General features: G+C 41.8%; 1 protein-coding gene and 1 long non-coding RNA gene across 11 annotated transcripts in view; one reads left to right on the top strand and one right to left on the bottom strand.

Moving 5' to 3' along the window:
* Positions 1-11,524, bottom strand: part of LOC125937568 (uncharacterized) — a 48,526-nt gene extending 37,002 nt beyond the window's left edge. Inside the window, exons 1-2 of one of the 4 annotated variants that reach the window (XR_007462446.1) lie at positions 11,436-11,524; positions 8,777-8,889 (exon numbers count right to left, since the gene is read on the bottom strand). This is a non-coding gene — a long non-coding RNA (uncharacterized LOC125937568). Of the gene's footprint in view, positions 1-8,776; positions 8,890-9,519; positions 9,901-11,435 lie in introns of those variants that run through there. The other 3 variants (XR_007462460.1, XR_007462473.1, XR_007462440.1) reach the window with 3 other exon arrangements.
* An 85-nt stretch (positions 11,525-11,609) lies between these two features.
* GKAP1 (G kinase anchoring protein 1) overlaps positions 11,610-13,128 on the top strand; it is an 80,699-nt gene continuing 79,180 nt past the window's right edge. For 3 of the 7 annotated variants that reach the window (XM_049652168.1, XM_049651693.1, XM_049651817.1), the window contains exons 1-2: positions 11,610-11,692; positions 12,135-12,268. The gene's annotated coding sequence lies outside the window, so the exon portion shown is untranslated. The other 4 variants (XM_049651879.1, XM_049651943.1, XM_049651782.1 and 1 more) reach the window with 4 other exon arrangements.

Raw genomic sequence — 13,128 nt, 5'->3', positions numbered from 1 at the left:
CCCACGAAAGGCTCTATCTTACCAACCGTGAGATCATGACCTGGGTGGGTATGAAGAGCCAGATGCTTAACCAACTGAGCCATCCAGGCGCCCCCACATCTAACCAGTTTTTATGAGAGGGCAAGAGCACTAATTTTTCAGGGCCATTTTGCCCTTCCATAAATAGAAAACTGCTCTATATCTACTGCTTTGATCACAATTGCTTATCATTTTTTTCCAAGTTTAGGATCACATTTCACTTAAAAAAATTCAAATTGATATATAATTCACATAAAATTTATCATCTTAATGTGCACAATTCAGTAGTTTTTAGTATACCTAGTATGTTGTGCAATCATACTAATTCCAGAACATTTTCATCCCCCCCACCCCCACAAAAGAAAATCTTTCCCTATTAGCAATCATTCCTAATTTCCCCTTTCCCTCATCCCCTGGCAACTATCAGTCTACTGTCTGTCTCTTTGGAATTGCCTATTCTTGACATTTCATATCAATATCATATAGTATGTATCCTTTAGCATTTGCCTTCTTAGGATAATGTTTTCAAGATTCACTCAGGCAGCATATAACAGTATTTCATTCTTTTTTACAACTGAATAGCAATCCATTGTATGGTTATACCACAGTTTGTTTATCCATTCATGAGCTGATGGACATTTGGGTTATTTCCACTTTGGGGCTATTATGAATAACCATGCTATGAACATCTGTGTACAAGTTTTTGTGTGAAAATGTTTTCAATTCTCTTGGGTATATGCCTAAGAGTGAAATTGCCAGGTCACGTGGTAATTCTGTTTAACTTTTGGAGACACTGTCAAACAGTTTTTGACAGCAGCTGTATCATTTTACATTCCCACCAGCAGTGTATGAGGGTCAGCTCATCAACATTTATTATTGTCTGTCTCTTTTTATTATTATTATTATGGCCATCATAACAGATGTGAAGTAGTATCTCACTGTGGCTTTAAGTCACATTTCCCTAATGACTAATGACACTGAGTATTTTTTCAAGTGTTTATTGGCCATTTGCATGTCTTCTTTGGAGAAATGTCTATTCAAACCTTTGCCCATTTAAAATTATTTGTCTCCTCAATGTTGAGTTGTAAGAGTTTTTTTATATATTCTAGATATAAGTCTCTTATCAGATTTATGATTTGCAAATATTTTCTTCCATTCTGTGGGTTGTCTTCACTTTCTTGATAGTTGCCTTTGTATTACAAAGTTTTTACTTTTGATGAAATCCAATTTATATTTTTTCCTTTGGTTGTTTGTGCTTTAGTTGGCATAGATAAGAAACCATTGCCTACTTCAAGATCATACAGATTTACATTTTGTTTTCTTCTAAGAGTTTTATAGTTTTAGCTCTTACATTTATATCTTGGGTACATTTTGAATTAATTTTTGTTGTATGATGTGAGATAGGGATCCAACTTTATTCTTTTGCATGTGGATATACAGTTGTCCCAGCACCATTTGTTGAAAAAAACTGTTTCTCCCTTACTGAACTATCTTGGCACTTTTGTTGAAAATTGATCACAGATGTTTGGATTTGTTTTTGGACCCTTGGTTCTTTTCCATTGGCTTATGTCTTTCCTTCTGCTAGTACCACACTATATTGATTACTGTAGCTTTGTAGTAAATTCTGAAGTTGGGAAGTGTCAGTCCACCAGCTTTGTTATTTTTCAATGTTGTTTTGGCTATCTGCGGGTCCCTTGAGTTTCCATATGAATTTTGGAACAGCTTATGCATTGCTGCAAAAAAAAAAAAAAAAAAAAAAAAAGCCTGTTGGAATTTTGATAGGAATTGCATTGAATCTTTAGCTCCATTTGGTGAGTACTATCATCTTAACAGTATTATGTCTTCCAATCCATGGACATGGGCTATCTTTCCATTTATTTAGATCTTGTTTTCTTTCAACTATGTTTTGTAGTTTTTAGTGTAAAGTCTTATGCTTCTTTGGGTAATCTGATCCTTAATGTTTTATTGTTTTTGATGCTACCATACATGGACTTGTTTTCTTTTTTTAAAATAATTTTTAAATGTTTATTTTTGAGAGAGAGATGGGGGGAGGGGGGAGGGGCAGAGAGAGAGGAAGACACAGAATCAGAAGCAGGCTCCAGGCTCTGAGCTGTCAGCACAGAGCCTGATGTGGGACTTGAACCCACAAACCATGAGATCATGACCTGAGCTTAACCAACTGATCCACCCAGGCACCCCTGGACTTATTTTCCTTTTTTTAATTAAAAAAATTTTTTTTAATATGTATTGATTTTTCAGAGACAGAGAGAGAGAAACAGAGCACAACTGAGGGAGGGGCAGAGAAAGAGGGAGACACAGAATCAGAAGCAGACTCCAGGCTCTGAGCTGTCACACAGAGCCTGACACAGGGCTCTAACTCATGGACTGTGAGATAATGACCTGAGCTGAAGTCGGATGCCCAACCGACTGAGCCACCCAGGCGCCCTGGGCTTATTTTCTTTATTTCCTTTTCAGATTGTTCATTGCTAACGTATAGGAATACAACTGATTTTTGTATATTGATAATTTGGTTTCCATTGATTGTTAGAAATACACCATACCACAAATCAAGGGATTTAGGTAATGTTTACCCATACAAACTGACTAAATGAGCAGAAATCCCAACCTGTTGTTGCTTCTGTTGATAAATTTTTAGCTGGTTATTTTAAAATTCTTCCTCCAAGAATTATTTCTATTTTGTTCATCTGGGTTAAGGGTGGTAAGATCATAGAGCACAGCTAGGTAATTTGGCATATGTAATCTCCAGTCTTAGGTCTTTCACATGTACTTTTCCTATTTAAGTAAAACACAAAAGGAATAATCTTCAGCACCCCATCTCTCTGTATCATGAGGATATTTCTATATAGTCCTCAGTGTGTATATTTTAAAGATTAATGATAATGCAGAAAAAGCTAATTTATTCAACAAATTTCTATGGGCTAGGTCTTCTGCTAAGTGCTAAATGCTAAAGGAAAAAAAAAAAAAGGTGAATAAATCACAGACCCATCCACCAAAGAGCATATGGTATATTGAGGAAGGACAGACAATAACATTTTGACCGTTTGAATGTACACAATGAGCCTGGCATTGTAGTGACATACAAGTGAGTAAAACAGGCCAAGTTCCTGCTTTAATGGGGCTCACAATATAAAGGAGAATATAATGGCTCTGATAAAAATATAGAGGGTACTATGAGAGTATAGAGGAATGGCTTTTAACTTTTAGGGGTAAGGGAAGGCTACCCCAAGAAGGTGACTCTTGTATCTTTTTTTTTAACTTTATTTTTTATTTTTTAAAATTTACATCCAAATTAGTTAGTATATAGTGCAACAATGATTTCAGGAGTAGATTCCTTAATGCCCCTTACCCATTTAGCCCATCCCCCCTCCCGCAACCCCTCCAGTAACCCTCAGTTTGTTCTCCATATTTAAGAGTCTCTTATTTTGTCCTTCTCTCTGTTTTTATATTATTTTTGTTTCCCTTCCCTTATGTTCATCTGTTTTGTCTCTTAAAGTCTTCATGAGTGAAGTCATATGATTTTTGTCTTTCTCTGACTAATTTTACTTAGCATACTACCCTCCAGTTCCATCCACATAGTTGCAAATGGCAAGATTTCATTCTTTTTGATTGCTGGGTAATACTCCATTGTATATATATACCACATCATCTTTATCCATTCATCCATCGATGGACATTTGGGTTCTTTCCATACCTTGGCTATTGTTGATAGTGCTGCTATAAACATGGGGGGTGCCTGTGTCCCTTCGAAACAGCACACCTGTATCCCGTGGATAAATGCCTCGTAGTGCAATTGCTGGGTCGTAGGGTAGTTCTATTTTTAGTTTTTTGAGGAACCTCCATACTGTTTTCCAGAGTGGCTGCAAGAAGGTGCTCCTTGTATCTTAATGGAAAAGTTGGCTTTTAGAAGGTATAGGAAGGAGAGGAATATCATTTTAGATCAGGAAACCACTTTGCAAAGGCTAAGTGGGAGACAACATCACATACTCAAGGAACTGCATGCTAGTACATTGGGGACCCCAAATAAGTATCTGTTGAATGGCTGAATTAGTGCTGGGTATGGGGGATGGCTGGGAATGAGGACAGGCAGACAGCTCAGACCACAACAGGCCCACACCAAAGAATCCAAAGTATGGAAAGCCTACCACATTTATTCTGTCCAATTTATACAGCAATTTGGACTGATCTACTTTTGCTGCTCCAGATCCTTTAGACATAGACAAATGATGTACAAAATACCAGAAGAGAACTACAAACCCATTAAGTAGAACTAATTATTTACAAATAATTTATTTACAAGTAATTTATATTATTTTTAACTATAGTTCAGATACATATCCATTGTTCACCTATAGTTCAGATATATACCCATTGTCCATATATATATACAGGATATATATATATAGATATATATATAGATATATATATATGTAACTATACATAACATCAATTTTAATCACTGTAAGGCGTCTGAGGAAAAAAAGAGTTTTTGGTCTAGTGTAAGAGGATATTTTTAAAAATAATTATTTTTGGAAGTATAAAATAATCTTTCACAACATAATTCCATATACATGTAGGTCATTTTTCAAATTCAAGTTAGTGACATTTGACTTCATATAAATAGTACACTATAAATAACACCACAGTAAGGGCAAGGGAAGGAGGTAGCTGAGTCAAAATACAGCATTAACATTTCTATTTTGCAGTGGACAGTGTGAAGGTAGAATGAAAAAGGTTAGCTTTCAGTGCCTCAATTTATTCAATATTCTGGGGGGAAAAAGGTATTTTTAAAGTCCTAATCAAAAATTAGGTTCTACTTACATTCTTAGTATTTCTGTGGGATGATAAACGGTCAGTTTGTTAAACTGGTTGAATTAAAAACAACAATACAAACTTCCCCTCCTTCCACTTACCATTACTTTTTCAAAAAGATGTAATTTTTATTTTTTTCAAAGTGACAATGTATATGGTTTAAGAGTCAAATAATTACTAGGCTTATGACAATAAACAGAAGTCCCTGCCCCATCTATCATTACTCTCATGGCTGTTTCCAAAGAAAAGTTGTTCTGCTACTTAATTCCACATTTCGAAAGATCATATTTCTATTGCCACATCTTAGGTTTTCAGTTTTAGTCACTTTGTGCCATTTATTAATTGCCCAGTATGTTTCCATCACACTGTTCAGTATTTATCATATATATTTTAATGTCTATTATATGTTGTACACAGTGCCCCATGTTGTGTCAGCCAGGAGAGATTAATTATGCTGCTTTAGGGGCACCTGGGTGGCTGAGTCAATTACACGTACGACTTTGGCTCAGGTCATGATCTCACAGTTCATGGGTTCGAGTCCTGCATCAGGCTGTGTGCTGACAGCTCAGAGCCTGGGGCCTGCTTCGGATTCTGTGTCTCCCTCTCTCTCTGCTCCTCCCCTGCTCACTCTGTCTCTCTTTCCTTCCAAAATAAATAAACATTAAAAAAGATTTTTTTTTTTTTAATTATGCCGCTTTAACAAACTACCACCAAAACCTCAGTGGCCTAAGACAATAAAGGTTGACTTCTTATTTCTACTGCCTATCTGATGGCAGGTCAGCTGCAGTTCTGTTCCATGGTGTCTTTACTCAGGACTTACATGGCCAGAGGCAGCCTCTATCTGAGCAATGCCCATCTGTTCAAGGACAGAGACAAGGCTCCTGAAACTTCTGGCTGGAGTGACATATTCACTGTGCCCCTATGTCACTGGCCACTGCAATTCACAATGGAGCAGGGAAGTACAATTCTCCTCCAGGGAGGTAACATCAAATATTCTGTCATACGGCCCACCACCAATCTTTTGTTTCCCCTGGAGTTTATAATCCCCTCTTTCTGGGGTTGCTTACTTTCCTCTATACTTGTCACCATTTCATCTCTATATGTTCTATCAGAGCTTTGAAGTTTTGTTCCTAAGGTTCAGACATGTTAGGTAATCGATCAGTTCTGTGTTTTTGTTTTTTCTTGGTGACATCCCTTCTGGAGCCTTCCATTGTCCTGTGTTGGAATGGACTGGCTACTCTCCAGGCTGCTACATGGGTGTTATCCTGGAACCTCTCTCTTCACCTTCATCTCGGGAATTCTGTTTTCTCATTTTGTTGTAGCTCCTGTTTATCAGGTCCTATGTGTTTCCGTGTCTTATTTTACACCCTGATCTTGGTGGGGTATCTCCCTCCAGTAGCTACCTGAGCATATGTGAGTTAAAATTTTTGAGATTTTTGTTTCATTTTGACATCTTTTTCTGTTCCCTGCATTAGCTCTATTTGCTCTATTTCTTCTTTTTTCCTTCCTTTCTCCCTCCCTCCCTCCCTCCCTTCCTTCCTTCTTCCTTCCCCCTTACTCTCTCTACTTCTCTCTCTTCTGTTAGTTCATTTTAGGACCTTTCATGTGAGAAGGTTTCTTCAAATACCTAGAACCTGAATTTGGGAATAACACAGGGGAAATATGTCTCATGATTTAATATGTATGACTTCATTTAATTCTGCTTTTCTGTGGAGTGAGTCACCCCTGTCCTCAGCTCTACCTGGTATCCAGAGGAGCTCTGAGTCAACCTCTTCAGAAAGTAAACATCCTATCTTCTACTGAGTTAAGGCAGTGTGGAATGGGAGAAGGGATTCGGGGGAAGGAAGGATCTGACTGTTCTTTATACAACTTTCACAATAAATTTCGGTTTTCAGCCCCATTTCACCTCTGCTTTCAGAGTTATGGCAGCTCTAGTTTCAGAGCCTTTCCTCATCAGAGTCTATGATGTGAATGGGTCCACCCTGGCTGGCTCTACCCCCCCTCCCAAAAGCTTAGGTATTAATTTTCTCAGTTTCGGTAAGTTATTATTCATCCATCTGCTTTCCATGTTCCTAAGGTTTGTTGACATCCTTTTTCAGCAGGGATCTTTTCCTCTTTGGTTCATGTTATGGGTTTATACTTTTATTGCCTAACTGTTTTTTTAAGATTTTATTTTAAGTAATCTCTACGTTCAACATGGAGCTTAAACTTACAACCCTGAGATCAAGAGTTGCAGGTTCTACCAACTGAGCCAGCCAGGAGCCCCTGCTTCACTGTCATTTTAATGAGGTGTCTGGAGTAAGTGGAGAAAAAATTGTGTTCCATGTACCATGTTTAACTGGAAGTCTCCTTACTGTTAGGTCTTAACATGTATAGATGTAATGCACATATTTTCTAAGTTGGAAAAGTCAAAGTATAGTTATAGGCAATTCCATAAGAATTAGATACAATAACTATAACTTTTACTGAGAGCTTTTATGTGCTAAGCAGTCTTCTAAATGCCTCTATGTACTGTATATTATATATTATATATTATATATTATATATTATATATTATATATCTTATCCTCACAATAACCCATGAGATGGGTGTTGTGATTCAACCCCCATCAGTCTGACTCCAGAGCCCGTAGGTAGATAATGTGGTGCATCATTTTCTAAACTAGAGGTAATCTTATTATTTTCAATTGGTCAGGTTTCTAGTGAATTGCTATTTATTGTTAAGTTATACCTAAGGTTTTTCATGCAGATTTTGAACATTTACAGCCCATTATTTGATGCTGCATAGTTAGCTAGTATCACATTTGATGTATCTATTTGAGGATATATGTTGGAGGTAGAACAGAGTAGTTTATGACAAATTTTAAAGCATTCATTTAAACTGGGAAGCCTGGCATGTGTTTGTTTTATAATACAGACAGATGGGCATTTCCTCTTAAAGAAAGCAGTTACCATCTGTAATCTGAGAGGTCAAAGAGAAGCAATCACAAATCCCACATTAGTAACACAAAACTTAAAAGCGCCTGTTTAAATGAAACATGACCTCTGCAAGAGTTTAACACACTAAAGCACTGATGGCCTTGAACACCCTAATTCCGAGAACTCAACCCCTCGTTCTTTGAAGATTTTGGTACCAGGCTCATTACCACTCTCTCCAAGGCTATTCACTACTCCAACATGACTAACAGTCCTTTGATAATTCTTTGTGAGATAAATACATTCAAACCCTTCCTGTCTTTCAATTCCTTGACCAGCTCCCTTCAAATGATCTTATGCCATCTGCTATCTCAGCAACCCACTCTCATGATCATTCCCTACACCTTGACATTGCTGACAACTACAGCCCCACGTCTAATTTTCGTCTAATTTTAATTTCAAGGCTCCTCCTCTCCAATCCATCTCTTATCTTTTAAGGTCACTCTCTAGAGTACCAAAACTCCATTCTTCAACCTGATCAGAAACACCAGTCTATACACCCTACCATCTTTGCACTTTTCCCTACCCCTCTCATAGTCTTACCTCTTATCTGGCCTGAAATTATGATGCCCCCTTTCCTTCTACCCTTAGCCTCTTTGTCTATCACTCCCCATTTATACTTACCTGGCTGAATCTCTGTCCTGGTTAATCCCAAACCACCTACTCAGTGTTTGCACATAAGCAACAGAATATGGCTGGAGGAAAATGCACAACCATATTGACTGGTCTGACTGTAAGTTCACGACCACTCACACAGGCAGACCCTTAATAGTGCCTGAAAACCCTACTATCCTTCCCTAGTCAATTGTCTCTCCCACAGTCAGACTATTTCACATTTCCTCCCCCTCCCAACCCCCCCACTTCAGTTATTGACTACATTAGCTAGAGGAGGCTAAGTAGACCCCAAAATGTTACAGCTCCAACTTAATAGAGAAATGTATATCTTGCTCACATGATAATTGGCAGTGGGTGTTCCTGGTCAGTGGGCAGCTCTCCTTCTTCCAGGCACCTTCTTTCTTGTGGCTCTGTCACCCCCAGGGGCTGGTAGTCATCTGCATAATCCAGCTGGTGGAAAGGAAAAATGTATGGAGACACGCTGGCCTGGTAGTGGCAGACATCATTTCTGCTCACATTCCACTAGCAATAACTTAATACTTGACCATACTAACTGGAAGAAAAGCTGAGAAAAATATAGTCTGTGTGCCCAGGAACAAGGGGAGAAGAGCCTGTGACGGACAATTAGCAGTCTGCCAGAATGATCTTGCTTCTTAGTTCACAGAGAAAATAGAAGCAGTTAGAAAAGAATTTCTATCAAATCCATAAGCCTACCTACTTCCATATGCCCCATGTATGTGGGGACTGGGGGATGGGAGGTGGGATTATATTTCTAGGCTGTCGTTCCCTATCACAAAGGAGCAATTTCCAAGCTTTTAGTGGGAACATGGTCGGTCAGAGGATCATACCACCCAGTTACAAAATTCAAGTATACCTTCTTTCCTCGTGCACTTTAACCTCTGTGGTATTAGATATTGTCAATAAACACTTCTTCCTGCCCCTGCCTTTATGTGACTCCAATTTACCTTGCTTTGGTGATTCTGCATTATCCTGATTCCCCTCCTGCTTCCTCCTCCCTCTCTCTTTGCTGGTTTTCCTCATCTAGATTAGATCCCTTCTTTATTTGTTGGCTTCTCTTACCTAGGTCACAGTTTCTCAAACTGTAATGTGATACAGATCACTTGGGGTTCTTGTTAAGGATGCTGATTTAGCACGAGTTGGGGATGAGGGGGACTGAGATTGTACCTTTCCAACAAACCCCCTGGTCATGCCAGTACTGCTAGGCCACTGACCACACTTCAAGTAGCAAAGTTCTAGTGAAGATGTTCTCCAAGATTCTACCCTTTGTTTTCTTCTTTTCTCTCACAGTGATATCATTGATAGGCTGCTAACTTACCAACCTGTTTTCTAGTTCAACCCTCTTTCCTATATTTCAAAGCTTTTATTTCTAACTTCTTACTATCCACCTCTATCTGGCTGTCTCAACAATCTTTCAAACTCTTAAAGTGTCCAAATCTCAACTGATCTTTCAAAAAGCAGTTCCTACTTCTATCTCTATTTCTTCTACAATTACCTAAACTCAAAGCCTCCACTATCTTCGATTTTTCTCTTCCACCTTCATATATGTTCTCATGTTATCCCCTCTTGCTGTAAAACCAATTAATCAATCGCCAAATTCTGTGGATGCTGCTTCCACATCATCTTCTAACCAAGCTCTTTTAAATCCTTCCTGCCTTACCTTTAGTTCAGACTCATCATTACCTTTCACCTGGCCTATTGCAGGTCTATTTGGCAGTTTTCCCACCTCTGATTTCTGTATCCATTCACAGAGATGTCAAAGAAAAGGAAGGCTTTTAAACCACGAAAACTCAAAGTACTGTATTAAATACAAAATTCTCCCACTTGGCATAGGGCCCCATTCCTGTTTGTCTGTGCCACTTCTCAACATGTCCTGGAGTTTAACCATTTGCTTTTTCCTGACCATGACTTTCATTATCAGTCTTCATATATGTTCTCATGCTATCCTTCTTGCTGTGAAACCATTCCCATCTCCTCCAAGGTCAATCCCAAATGCCTCCTCCTCCATGCTGCCTTTTCTTTCCTGATATCCCACACAATTAGTTTTTTTTTTTAATCTTCAGACTCTTTGTGTTTTTCATAAGGCACTTATCACGGTTTGTCTTTTATTGTAACTTTTATTTCTTAGTCTCTGAAGGCAAGAATAACATCTTTAACCTCCCTAACTCTGCAGATGTTACCTATGGGAGTGTATGTGTCTACTGTTAGTTAAATCAAAGTGATTTAGGGAGATTTTGTGATCGATGGCAAGCAGTACAGAATTTGAAGTCAGTACAGCAGGGTTCCGGCTCTGACTTTTATTAACTGTGAGGTTTTGGGTGAGTTACTTGGCTTGTAAAATGAGAATCCTACTACCTGATGGAGCACCAAGAGACAGAGAACGCTAAAGTGCTGTGTAACTCTACAGAAAACTGAGCAACGTTGGTTATTTTCCTCACGGGAGAGCAGATGCAGTCTTGTTACTGAAATCTTGATTTGCAGAACCATCCCCACTTCACTAACGGGACGTGAAACCCGGTCCACCAGGTCCCACGACCTTCTTCTACTCCAAGGCCCCCAGATTGCTCTCCGCGACGCAGGTGAAACGGCCCAACTGCGGGGAGTGGCCCGGAGCCCTATTCCCTCGGGAGGCCTCCCTCCTTCCAAACGCCCAGGGAAAGCCCTTCTCTTCCCGGTAACCCCGAGGACCGCGGCGCCGCCGCCTACGCGAGCCGTTTGGACCCTGCCCGGCCCCCGTAGCTCCCCTTCTCCAGCAGGTGGTTCTGGTTCTCTCCCCCAACTCTGGGCGCTCACGTCACCAGCGAACCTCTACCCACGCGCCAGCGCCGCAACCAACCGAGAAAATAAACAAACCCCCGCGCGCGGCGGCGGGCGCGCCTGGCCCCGCCCCCGCTCCGCCCCGCGGCTCTCACGCCGCCCCCTCCGCCGGGACTTCCCTCCCGCCCTCGGCTCGCAACCGCGCTCTCCCCGCCCCTCACCGCAGCCTGCAGCCGCGCTCCTCTCCGCGGGCCGCCTAGCCCGCCTAGCCCGGCGCCCGCTCGCGGGGCCCGTTAGTGCCCGGCGCCCGCTCGCGGGGCCGCCGCGCGACTCCCGCCCGGCGCGAGTTCGCCCCCCGCCCCTGCCCCTTGACCCAGCCTAGTCCCAACGCCCAGTGCGGCCGCCCCAGGAGCCGCGGGAGCGGCGGCGGGGAGGGGAGGAGGGAGAGGAGGGCCGAGCCGGCGGCCGGGGAGGCCCGGTGAGTACGCGGAGGGCGGGCCCGCCTCGCGGGGGACGGCTCCGGCGCCCCTGAGGCGGTGGTGGCGCCTCGGCCGCGCCGCTCCGTGCGCCTCGGGCTCGGCGCTTGGGGACTCGGCCTGAGGCGACGGGCCCCGCTGGTCGGAGCCGCTGGGCAGAGGGCGCGGGGAGGGCCGCTCCTCGGGAAGGGCCGCGGCCCCGCCGCTCGGCGCAGGGCTCGGGGCGGAGAGGGACCCGCGCCTCCTCAGGCCCCGGCGCCCGGGCCGTGGCTGCGCCTCCCCAGACTCCGCGGGGCCCGGGCCCGGGGGCTACCGTGGTGGCGGGGCCGCCGGGTGACAGGTGCCGTCGCCCCCTCCCCGCCGCGGGCATCGCGCTGCCTCGTCGAGCCGGGCGCTCGGAAATTTCTGGAGCCACGACCGGACTCGCTGTTTTCTTCCTTTCAGGTTTGGAAGCCGCATCTCTGCCCGAGTTAGGTCTCGCCCAGCCCTGTTTCTTTCTCCGTGTACTTTGTGCGAATAAGTTTTGGAGCCTCGGTTGACAGCCTCTGGGTGAAATTTGGCTGTCGTTCATGAATGAGGTATAGTGTATTACTTTTTGAATAAAGTGCTCCTTCTCCTCCTCCCCGCTAGCTGTTGAAAAGTAAATGAGAAGGGTTTTGAATTTTGTTTCTTGCCGTTTTTCGTTGGAACAGCCGTCAAAGAATTTTTGTCAGATCTCTAGCCTTCGGGGGGCTTCGTAGATGTTGAACAGTAATGACAAAAATGGCTTGTTCGATTGTCTTTTCTCTCAGCTTCTTTGATTTTTCACTCTTACCTTAGTCAGACTTTACGATTGAGTGGGTGCTACGGCTTTCATTAGAAGCACTAATTAAAGATAATCTTTCTTTTACTCAAAAGCCAGTGACATTTTTTCTACATCATTCACTGTTGTCTATTTCTTTATGTAGTAACGGTGCTTGTGATTGTAACCTGAATCATCAGTTTAACATATTTGACTTGCAGCAATAGGAGTGTTGGAGAAACTTTATGGGAAATTGAAATATTAAAAAATACTTAATCTGTGGAAATACAGATTTTATTTCTCAACAGGTTTGTAACTGTCATTGATATTAATCATATATCCTAATTAATGGGAGATATTCTTTTTTTTTTTTTTAAGTTTACTTTACTTTTTAAGTAATCTCTACACCCAACGGGTGGCTCAAACTCGTAACTCTGAGATCAAGAGTTGTGTGCTCTACGACTGAGCCAGCCAGGGGCCCCTAATTAATGGGAGGTATTCTTAATTGTTATAAGTGGTTATAACAGACTTATCTATAAGGTACCAATTTAGTGGCTTCACTCTGTGGACTAAGAGCAAGAAACTGGAAGTTGACCAAAAGCATATTGGAGCAAATGAAAATACACTTAGTACTTGCTTGTACTTTTTGCTAAAATT

This window comes from Panthera uncia, chromosome D4 (genome assembly GCF_023721935.1).
Source record: "Panthera uncia isolate 11264 chromosome D4, Puncia_PCG_1.0, whole genome shotgun sequence".
Lineage (NCBI taxonomy): Eukaryota > Metazoa > Chordata > Mammalia > Carnivora > Felidae > Panthera > Panthera uncia.
Note: the sequence above shows the minus strand (reverse complement) of the source record. Positions and strands in the feature narration are given on the sequence as shown.